General features: G+C 36.4%; 2 pseudogenes; both read right to left on the bottom strand.

Moving 5' to 3' along the window:
* Positions 1-611: 611 nt before the first annotated feature.
* Positions 612-2,067, bottom strand: LOC119505988 (annotated as a pseudogene).
* A 7,483-nt stretch (positions 2,068-9,550) lies between these two features.
* LOC119505987 lies at positions 9,551-10,434 on the bottom strand (annotated as a pseudogene).
* Positions 10,435-12,141: the final 1,707 nt, after the last annotated feature.

The following is a 12,141-nucleotide window of genomic DNA, read 5'->3' as shown; positions in this document are numbered from 1 at the left end:
CTGCTCACCATCTACTGCGAAGCCAATGCCACGTATTTTAGAATTCAGTTTCAGCAAGACTCCACTTTCTTTACCAATTTCCCTATCAGTCATGATGGAACTAACAGCTACAATCAACAAAAATCTCAGTGGTTTAATACAACAAAGGTTTCTTGTTTGTTGGTTAATTTTCCCCACGTAAACAAACTCCAATACGAATATGTGAATATTCCTGGTTGGATGGCCCCTTCCATCTTGTGGCTCCCCATCCTTAGCTGGGTAATCTGCATTTAGCCAGCTGCCAGCTGCCTAGTAGAGACCAAGACGGTCTGATGAGCTCATGGGATTTTCTAGGAACTGGGCCAGGAAGTGGCGGTCCTTTGGCCAGAACTAGTTATATGGCCCCACCCAAAGCAGGAGCACCAACAAATGCTTTCTTCCTGCGTACCTGACTTATATAGACTTGTATACATATGATCAAAAGCTCAGATGCTAAATATTGGATGTCAAAGGCTGGCTCATAGGAATGACCTAGAAAGGGACCTACAGAATCCCTCTTTCTACAAACGGACAGTCAAAAACAGCCTTCAGCAGGTGTCAGAGGCTTTTGCTGATCCACCACTGCTGCTCAACTACATCCTGCATGTTCCACAACCTGGTGACTTTGAGTTCACATCACTAGTGCTGGAAAACTCATTATTAACTAGATTTTTAAGAGCCATCCAACAAAATGGCCTGTTTTCATTGTCCCCTAGACAATGGGCAGTGATAGTCCATGGGGGACAAGTCTCTGGAGATGGCATTGTCTGTGATTTTAACTTGAAGTGTATCATCAGTGACACAATTCCTAGCAGCTAGATCTTTGTGGATGACTTCTCTTCTGGCCAGATAGCTCATTCCACAGGCCATCTGAATGGCCATGTGTACCAGGTCTTGTTGGGAAATTGCCTGAGGATTATTGGCCTCTGCTAATTTACACTGCCTTAAGAACAATTTAAGATTCTCCCAACTCATGTAAGGCAATATCACCATGGGCTTTTCTCCTTCTATACACACATGAGTAATAGGCAAAAGATTTCTGTGACGGAGACCTCATAGCTTACAACTTTCAGTGAGCATCATTGTCGCCTGAATTTCAGAAGCTTGATCTTTAACTGTTTTTACAAATGCTTGCTTTTTCTTTATTTGGATCTTTTTCATCTATTAAAATCCCATGGAAAATACACCCAAAAGTACCTTCTTGGAGTACATCTTTTAGAGTTACCCTCGCTCTGGATATTGCTATATCTTTCACCTTGGCTTTGGCCTCCAAAAGAGTGACACTTGTTAGGTTGTTCTTCTCTATCCTCAAAGTAGGATAATCTGAGGAGCTGGTAATGGGATTTGCATTGTTGGGTGTGTCAGCTCTCAGATACTGAGTTGTCTGGGTGGATGGCTAAGACAGCCCTTGGGAGCTGCTCACTGATGCTGTCATCCAGTTCAATTCTTTTCATACCAAGAAGGTGCAAAACAGTTAATATTATTGCTACAAGAAATATTACTGCACAGCAAGCCCCTACACTGATATAAAACACACGCATAGAAGTGGTTGGAGCTGCAGGTACAGGATCATAAATAGTTCTGCTAGTGTTTTTGTCCAAGCCTGAAGTTTTTACTTCTTCAGGTTTGTTGTAGCACATTTTCCTTTAAAATTTAAGACTGTAAAATTTTTTGAAGAATTCACTGTCAAGTTGAGTTGCATTAGAATCATAACCTCAGAATCTACTTTGCCAGTACAGGAAAGCTAAACATTGATAAAGTGTGTAGGATTTCCCCCTGAACGGAAATGCTGGCCTGGGGCATGTCCATAGCTCCAAAATCGTCTACTTGAAATCCCAGCTTATATTCCACCTTGGACTTTGCATGCCAAGTGAAGTGCAGGAAATTTGTCTCACTGGGTACTAACAGGTTAAAGGACAAAGCGTAGTGACTAATAAGGTCATTTCTCACATAATAAAGTTCTGCATCAAGACCCCGTAGCCAGCGCAGCTCATCCTTGCGCAGGTAGAGACTCACGCTGAGCCCCACACCTGCAGACGGCAACGCAGGGGAGGGATAGGGGGTATGAGAGGATTTGGGGTTTTTTATTTTTATTTCTTTTCTGGAGTAATGAAAATGTTCTAAAATTGATCATGGGATTGTATGTACAACTATGTGACAATATTGTGAGCCAGTGATTTTACACTTTAGATGATTTATATGGTGTGTGACTATATCTCAGAAAAACTGCATTAAAAAATTAAACATTTTTCTTTAACCAGAAAATAAAAGTATATTAGAAGTAAATAAGGGACATTTTTGAGAGTACACTGAAATTTAGAAGATCTAAATAGAAGTTAACAATTTATTTGGGTTTATAAAACTATAAATAATGATATGTAAAGAACAATGGAATACCTTAAAATTTTTGACAAATTTGGTTAAATAATATGTATTTATTCATAAATAAAGAAATCATTCTTAGGCATTGTCAATTATAAATTGTTACATGGATGGTAAATAATAAGTAAAACTAGAAATTTGGATTTTAAAAAGTCAAGTTATTCTGTTTCTATTAAAAAAAATCCATTCTGTTTTATCAACAAAACATTCTATTAAGTCTCCTTGGTCTTGCATTACTCTTTTGTCAAGTTATTTTTGATAATAGTTCCTTTTTCAGAGAAAGTTATTATTGGAATAATGATTGTTGTTTGTTACTGCTATGTACATTAGTTTTTGACTATATGTTTCTTTAGAGACAGATGACTTATTTAGTCTCTTCTTTGACAAATTTTTTGGAATTTTGTTTTTCCTAAATTTGAGTCCAAAATTCAGAATATTATAAATTTAAAGATGTCTTTTACCCCTAAATTGTCTTTTGGTTTTCTTCATGGCCACATATAATATATTGATTTATCCCTTCTTCTTAAAAATGAAAGATGCCTAAACTAATTAAATGTTGATTATCAATAGAGTCAACATAATTATGAGTTGTCTGTTTATTCTTCCTTAACAAAAAGAAAAAGTAATATTGTCTATATCATTTTTATATGAGTAAAATACCTTACTACAACGATGTTTCAATAATTGCCATTTTTCAAGTTGAAAAAACACACTAACATTCATACAAAGATTTTTTTCAATACATGCCAACAAATTAATTTATAAAAGAATTAAGTTATAATTGATAAAATCAAATTAATTTATAATTTACTAATTTATATGTTTTGAAGTTTAAATGCCCATATAATTGCTGACATTCAAAATGCACTGTATGCTATAAATTACAGTCCTTAATTATTTTAGTATCATTGCCATCTCAAGGAATAATTTGTTAATTACTTATAAAATGCTTACATATTATAACTCAATAGAAGATTCCACATTTCTCCATACCCATAGTTTTGTTTATTATAATAAATTAGCAAGATGCATAATTACCCTTTTCTATAAAATGAGGATGTTAATAACTACCTCATGGGGTAGTCATGGATATTAATATGGATAATATATGTGCAGTGATAGAGTATTTGGCAAGGGTTATTTCTAATATCTGGCAGTTTTCATAATATTAAAACCAAAGAAACTATAAAAAATGATAACTCATTTTGAGCAGAGAATGTTCAAGCAAATCATTTTGCTACCATGACCACAGACATAGGGGACTGGTGGTTTGATGGGTTGAGCCCTCTACCATAGGTTTTACCCTTGGGAAGACGGTTGCTGCAAAGGAGAGGCTAGGCCTCCCTATAATTGTGCCTAAGAGCCTCCTCCCGAATGCCTCTTTGTTGCTCAGATGTGGCCCTCTCTCTCCGGCTAAGCCAACTTGAAAGGTGAAATCACTGCCCTCCCCCCTACGTGGGATCAGACACCCAGGGGAGTGAATCTCCCTGGCAACGTGGAATATGACTCCCGGGGAGGAATGTAGACCTGGCATCATGGGACGGAGAACATCTTCTTGACCAAAAGGGGGATGTGAAAGGAAATGAAATAAGCTTCAGTGGCAGAGAGATTCCAAAAGGAGCCGAGAGGTCACTCTGGTGGGCACTCTTACGCACACTTTAGACAACGCTTTTTAGGTTCTAAAGAACTGGGGTAGCTGGTGGTGGATACCTGAAACTATCAAACTACAACCCAGAACCCATGAATCTCGAAGACAATTGTATAAAAATGTAGCTTATGAGGGGTGACAATGGGATTGGGAAAGCCATAAAGACCACACTCCCCTTTGTCTAGTTTATGGATGGATGAGTAGAAAAATAGGGGAAGGAAACAAACAAACAAACAGACAAAGGTACCCAGTGTTCTTTTTTACTTCAATTGCTCTTTTTCACTTTAATTATTATTCTTGTTATGTTTGTGTGTGTGCTAATGAAGGTGTCGGGGATTGATTTAGGTGATGAATGTACAACTATGTAATGGTACTGTGAACAATCGAATGTATGATTTGTTTTGTATGACTGCGTGGTATGTGAATATATCTCAATAAAATGAAGATTAAAAAAAAAAAAAAACTGCCCACAGAATGACTTCATTTATATGACAGACTTGTTCATACTTGCAATATCTACTTTCTATTGCCATCTAGGCTTTGAACCATATCACTTCATTGAAATAGCTTACCAATGTCACCAATGACCTCCATTTTGTCATGTCCAATTATCAATTCTCCATCTGCATCTTGTTGATCTACCAGTAGCTTGTGGCACAACTCACCCTTCACTCTCTCTTAAGGCTCTTCTCCCTTAGATTTCTCATGCTCCTGGACTTTCTCCCAACCCAATGCATGCTTCTTATTTTCCTTTGCTAGAATCTCTTCATTTATACAAAACATAAATTTTAAAGTAACTCACTGCTCACTCCTTCGGCATCTCTCCATTTTTATTTAGACAAATGTCCTAGATGATTTCATCAATTTCCAAGTTTTTGATTAGATCTATATGATGATGTCTCTGGAGTTTATCTTGTTCTGACTCAAGTATCTAACTGCTAGCTTGACATCTCTAATTTCATATATCAGCAATTTAAAATAAAGTCAACACTATCAAGATCCCTCTTAAACTTTCTTATCCACAGTTTTCTCTACCCAGCAAATGGTAACTCAATTCTTGGTTTCGCTCAGTCTCTAAATTTTGGAGGCATCCTTGACTTCTTTTTACTTTATTTTCTTAGACCCTACATTTAATGCATTTGAAAATTCATTTGACTCTCACATCAAAATATAACCAGAATTCAAATATTTCATAGCATCTCAAAGCTACTATACCAGTGCAACACATCATCATTTTGCACTTAGATTGTGCAATAGCCTCTTATGTAAACTTTCTAATTATAGTATAGTCTGTCCTCCACTTAGCAGACAGAGGCATCTTTTAAAAATTGAATGCAAAGCATGTTACCCTTCTGCTCCAAATATTCCAGTGAATGGATTCCATTTCATGTAGTTGAAAACAAAAGCCTTCACCATGTCCTGCAGCTCTCCCCATGGTCTAATCCCATGCTACCTGTCTCATCTCATCTTGTACCACACCCGTCCGCACTTACTCTTCTCCATCATACTGACTTCCTTGCTGTCCTTTAAACTTACTAGGAAAACTCCTGCCCCAGGAGATTGCATTTGATAAGGCTTCTGCATTGAGCACTTTCTTTTCAAAGCTAGTTTCATGGCTTTGAGACCCAAGCAGTCACACAAGGCTCTATGTTTAGAACACCCTATGCTTGTTTTAATGCTCTCTTGCCACTATTTGAAATTTTTAATAATTTTTGAATAGGAAGTCACACACTTTCATTTGCACCTGTCCTCCACAAATTATGTAACCAATCCTATTCCCAGGTATCTGCATCATTTGAACCTGCTCACCTATTGACTTCTCACAAATGACACCCTGGCCACCATTTCTAAGATCATTCACCTCCCTCACACACTCTGTCCTCTTACTCTGCTTTATGAGTTTAAATTATCACATATGAACACATAATATATTGTTTATGTATTTGTGTATTGCTTATTTTCTGATTCTCCTCACTGGCATATATATTCTATAAGAGCAAGAATTTTATCTCACGTTCATTGCAGTTTCCATAATCCTAACCCTAAATCATGCCTGATATGTAAGGGGCAATGAGTAAACACTGTCGAGTGTGGTCACAGAAGTACTAATGCACACATTTAAATGAATTCTTTTTTTGATAGTGAAAATATACTTTTTTTTTAATACAATAGCTGCCAGCAATATGCTGGTGTATGAGTTCCAAGAGAGAGAAAAGAAAACACAAGCATTCTATAATAAGCTTCATTTGCCTTTTCAAGCAATTCTAAAGAAAATACTCCAATTCATTATGGCTTGGGCAATTGAACATTTTTTCCATGATAAGAATATAATTATGGTGGCCCCAATCTTGATAAGTTGTAAAGGGTAGAATAAAAAAGGCCTATATAGTATATGAATAATGAATGCTTCCCTCTCTTTGAATCAAATAATGATTATAACCAGTGTAAGAAATTTGTATCAATAAACTTAACGAAATGTCATCAAAATGTGCATGAAAAAATACATTCCTGTTTCCTCTCTTTTTAACTATGAAGATATTTTATAAATGGATTCTTTTAATGCACAGAAATGAAAGCTCTCTACATGCATCTCTGGAGAGATTTAAAACCTAACAGAGAGAAAATAATAATGCCTAAATTCAAGTGGATCAGCTTGGTCTAAGAATACATGTCAGAAATCTCTTAATCACATACAGGTTGCTCAAGGGTTTAAAGATAAAATTGTGGAGGCCAAAGTTACCAAGAAATAAAACCTCATTTGAATTTTATCACAAAGTTATCAATACTAGTAAAAGAAAACAACTGTATAGAAAATCTGCATCTACATTTTTTCAAAAAAGGTAACTGAAACAGAGCTTTCCATCTGTCAAATACAAAAATTTCTCAAAATTCCTTAGAAAGTTGTGAGACTCCCCATTTTTACTCTCATCTCCTCACTGAAGTGGAATAAAGGGGGAAATGATGGGGTAGTTGTAGAAACACTATCAGATGATTTCCTTTACACCAACATACAGTACATGAAATCACCATGAAAACTTTTATGTCTCAAATCTCCCAGGATTTTTAAGATATAATCTTTCCACAAACATACAATGAGGTAAAAGGATGTTGTAGAATCATCCTTCTTCTTAGCTTCTATGCATTTGCCAATCCCAATTTCATTTTACTAACTTCCTGGATAAAGGAATAAAATCTGCCTTTCTACCAGGAAAAGCAAGTCTCTTTGTGAGTCTTGCTAGACCAGCCAAGTGTGACAATGAGCATAAAGTTCTCCTTGGTCATCCAGCTGGGCAGCCAAGTGGAGTCACCGGATAAAGACTTTAAAAGACAATGAGAATATCTGACATGAAAATACTTCACAACTGAATTCACAATGTGTTTTTCATCAGCGTATTTTGAGGAATGTAGCTCTTTCCTCTCTAAGTCCTCCACTTGGCACCACTGAATCCACCATTCAGTAGAAAGAACAGGCACCCCTTCTCTCAAATCTTTTTTATACTTTAAGTTACCCAGCAAGGTTCAGCATCACCTGAATGCTAAGTTGCCACCATTTAAAAAGTAGGTGAAAAGTGATCACTTGGGCCTCTGTGCTGGTGTAGATGTAACACTTTTAGCACAGAAGCAACTGAAATGTAATTCCCCAATAGATAATCTGCGTGAAGCACCTGATAGTGCTTTTCCTGGAACCAGATAAATCATTGTCCAATATCTAATTACAAAAAGATGTGTGCCAAAACTTGTAATCAGCAATAAGGAGTTCTAAGAAAGGAAAAACAAAGAAATCTTCCTGAGCCACGTGAATACAACATGGAGCTTTTCCCATCCTCTTTCTATAACAACCTAATTACTGACATGTAAAAAATGGTGTATGCTTATAAAAGTCTGGCTGCTTCCATAAAGCACTGCTACTAAATGTCTGCATATAAAAAGGAGGAAAACATTGCCATTTTAAAGCAATATACTTAAATTTTTCAAAAACAACCTATGAGAAATAGCACTTCTTAAACAAGTTAGGTATAAAAATTACCAAAAATGTATTTTAGTCACAACGACAGTCTTTGAAATAGTACTTAAGAAAGCTCATTTAAAAAATACAAATGAATAAATAAATAAACTTTTGTTTTATTTTCACTAAGTTCCTCCTTTCCCATTAGAGAAAAATAATTCCTGATATAAGACCTCAATTTAAAAACCAAAAAACAAAATTCCTGCAGAGTGCTATTTCTCAACATGACTATAGAATAAACTTAACTCATGGAAGTACACTGATTGAGATTAGGCAAAACTGAAGTAAATACACACTCACCACAACACTATATTTCAGTCCAAAAGGAGTGAATGACCCTCTACCCAAAGTCTAACAATAAATTTGGGGAGATGGAGGTGGGGACTGACAGTCTGTGTATTTTATCTTGCTTTTAATATAGGATGAATAATCCATTCTTTACAAATATTATCTACATTAAATGTGCTTTGGAAGCAAAATTTTACTTAATATTTTGACAAACCTACCCTACATTCCTTAGATTAATTTCTGTCTAAGTGTTAGTTTACATTACTAATCATTGTACTGCTACAGCTAAATCAACTAAATATTAGTCTATGTAGTGTTGCTCGAAAGATCTACAAAGGTATAGACCTATGTTTACCCCAAAAAAAGGAGCTTTTAAAAATAAAACAAACTGGAAGAAAGCAATAATATTCCAAATGAATGGCACTGGGCAAATTACGTATAACAAATAACAGATTTAGATAGATCATCAGGTGTTCATCAGTTTCTCTCATAAGGATAAAGTGCTTAAGGAAGATCTTGAGACTACTATCCCCTCCCTCTAAACTTTCAGCTTCTACATAGTATCAGATGTTACAACTGGTATAAACGACAAATGCTATTAGATAAAAATAAAAATTCATCTACAAAGCAAACTAGCAAAATCTGTAGTGACTATTTGTAAAAGGCTCTCTTTGTCGGTGGTAATATCCTTTACCACATATCCAGGATAGACTAAACTGAAACAGAATATTTCTAATACAGTAGCAATCCTTTCATATCTTTTTACTATCATAAAATTCCAAAAATACATAAATACTCCTTGTACCATGTGTTATGCACCAGTTGGGGGCAGACTGATGAAGTCATGGCTACCACTTTAACAGTTAAACACTGCACTTCCAGAGTTCCTGCCATCTATCCACAGTGTATGGTGAGGGATCGGAGAGATGGCAAACTGCCTCTACATAGAAAAGTTTGTAATGGAATGTCTCCAAATTAGAGGAGAGGGGGATATCGGAAGGGGAAGTAGGCAGGGTAAGAGAACTTCTAAATAACACTGCTTTTATTTTAAGATAGCTACTATACCTTATCTATCCTTTATCCTAATCTTGAATAACTGAATATTCACAAAAAATAAAATTTCTACTTTATAGGAAGAGGAGCAGTCTGTTAGGAAAAGCATATTCTATTAGGGGAAGATGTGAAGACATCTCTCTCTTAAGTGCCATTTACTTGGTGAGTGTTTTGGCTACATCACTATATGCTATTTCAAACTCCTTGTCACTGGGACAGGTATTGGTGAGCTCATCCCTACCATAAGCATTAGCTAAGTATCTCCAGATGCCAGTCATTCCTTTCGGGATATCAAAGTTGCGATACTTTTTGGCCACCACCTTGACAATGCAATTTGGGCAGCAGGTTGCAATTAGCTAATGTCATTTCATTGCCATCTGGAAATGTATGTGTGGAAAATTTAATATCCTCCATACTATTCTCATCAATTTCATCAGGGAGGAGAGAATTCAGATATTCGTCCAGTTTCTGCAGTGTTTTCAAAAGACCCCTCTCCAGTGCTTCATTAGCCTCTGGCCTTGAATTCTTGATATATGCAGAGAATTTGGCAAAGATGTCCATTCCAGCATATTCAATTCTGGGTGTTTTGGTGAAAGCTTTAAGTACTTTGGAGGGCATAAGACTTCTTTAAGAAATTCCTCAATCTTATTTACATCCGTTTTGACTTCATTGTTAAAAGTTATAAGTGGTGGGTGGGTCCCAGGAGCCAAGTTCTGCAGGCTTCCTTTTCAGGTCAACCGTAGTGACGCTAAATACAACGCCTCTGGGAAAGGGGGCACTTTCCTCTGCTTTCACCGTCACTGCCGGCCTTGAGTAAGAGCTCGATGACGGGCTCTTCGTCCTCCTCCTTCAGCCGGTTCAGCGGCATCCACAGCGCCCTGGCCGGCTCGATGGGCCCCGCGGACGGCTGCCGCTCCCGCCGCCCTGGCTTCCCTCGAGAGTCCCGGCGCCGCGTCGCAGCTGCCTCGGGCCCGCAGCACAGCCTCACGCCCCGCGCGCGACTCTGCGAACATTGCATTCGGTTTAAGGTTAACTTCATTGTGACTCATTCGTCAATTTGGCTTTAAAGCTCCACTTCCAATGTGTTTGTACACCCTAATGCCTTCTAAATTATTTTCACCCATGTTTTCATGATAAAACAAAAATTAAACTTTAGAGTATTGCCTTGATCATTAGAATATCCATTCCTTTTTATTTTCCAGATGAGTCTTCTCAAAATTGATATTGCACTTGATTAGTACTTTAGAGGAAAAATACAATTATTATTTGAATAGATATTTTAATTGCTGTATACTCAAATAAACATTGTTTTGATAAAACTGAAAGTGGTCTTTGTTCTCAACAAATATACCTGGAAGACAGGGGTAGTTTTTGCTCGGATAAGTACTCAGAAGAAAAAGAAAAAAAGACACCTTCATTTAGTCATGTAACCAGAACAGGGTATATTTGCATGCTTGTCTGTTTGCTCTCTGATCTTGATTCATTATTAATTATAGGTTATCACACCCACCCCAGCTGTTTTCTAATCAGACACTATTGACAGTGGAACATCAACTTTTTGAAGAAATATAAAACACCTATTCCACTCCTACTCTACACTCCAAAATTGAAGCCAGGACCAGTTTTTCCTTAGATAAAAGAAAAAAAAAAAAAAAGAATTGAGTCACGTTGGTAGAGAGAGGAACTTTCTGAAGTCTTAAGCCTGCATTGGGGTAATATCTCTATATTTGTTGAGTCCCTGTTCTCTGACTGTTTTGGGGCCTCTTCTCACTTTTGGATTGCTAGGAGAGGGCACACCTGAGTGGAGAACTCACAGATAAGGTGCAGTTCTGCTTGGGCCAGTTAATTCACGACCATATTATTTGCAATCATCCACTACTCTTTATGAAAAAGGCATCAGCTCTTACTCAGGAGATGTGAATACCTTCATGTGAAAGCATAGACATTAAATTTAACACCTAAAACCTAGCCAAACCAGTTAAGAAAAAGATTAAACGAATACATGCACAGGAAAAATGATCCCCAAAAGAAAGGTTCGGTATTAGCAGAGAGCACGCAGCACCATGTCCAGTCATCAGTAAAATTTCAAGCTTATTTCAATGGGCAGTTTTGAGATCTCAATGGCTCTCCCTTTTTACCCTGTTGCCATTAAATCTGAAAGTCTCAGGAGAGTATAATATAAAGTAAGACAGATGTCTCCGTAAGCGTATCTGCTCAAAAAGTGAGAAATCATAGTGTAGTCCTGATGAAAAAAATTCTTAACAATCTGTTACTTGATATTCTGTGACATAGCATGTAAAAAAAGGATAAGAAATTATCAAGCTGATTATATAACTTTTAAATATTTTGGATATTTCCAGAAACTAAACAGAATGATAAAGTCCTATTTGCTACACTTCATGTTAATGACATTGAAATGCCAGTATTTCATTCAATAAAGGGGCACACTGTTGCTGATATTTTAAATACCTCTTTTCCTTTTCCTTATATTTATAGTTAAAACCTTGTTAGGAAATGACAAAAATAAAAAAAAACAAGAAAGATAAAGGGATAGACTATATAGTGAATAATACAATAATCCCTCAAAACTGAGTGAATTGACTTGTCAGTATGAGGTATTATCACAGCTAATGGATTTGAAAATCTACCAAATGTATTAACAGTAAATATATAGATATGTAGACAAGATATAGGTATTAATATAATTACAAAAGATAAAGCTATATATATGTACTTGAAGATACAG

The sequence above is a fragment of the Choloepus didactylus genome, chromosome 11 (assembly GCF_015220235.1).
Source record: "Choloepus didactylus isolate mChoDid1 chromosome 11, mChoDid1.pri, whole genome shotgun sequence".
In the NCBI taxonomy this organism is placed as follows: Eukaryota; Metazoa; Chordata; class Mammalia; order Pilosa; family Megalonychidae; genus Choloepus; species Choloepus didactylus.
This window is presented reverse-complemented; position numbering and strand designations above follow the sequence as displayed.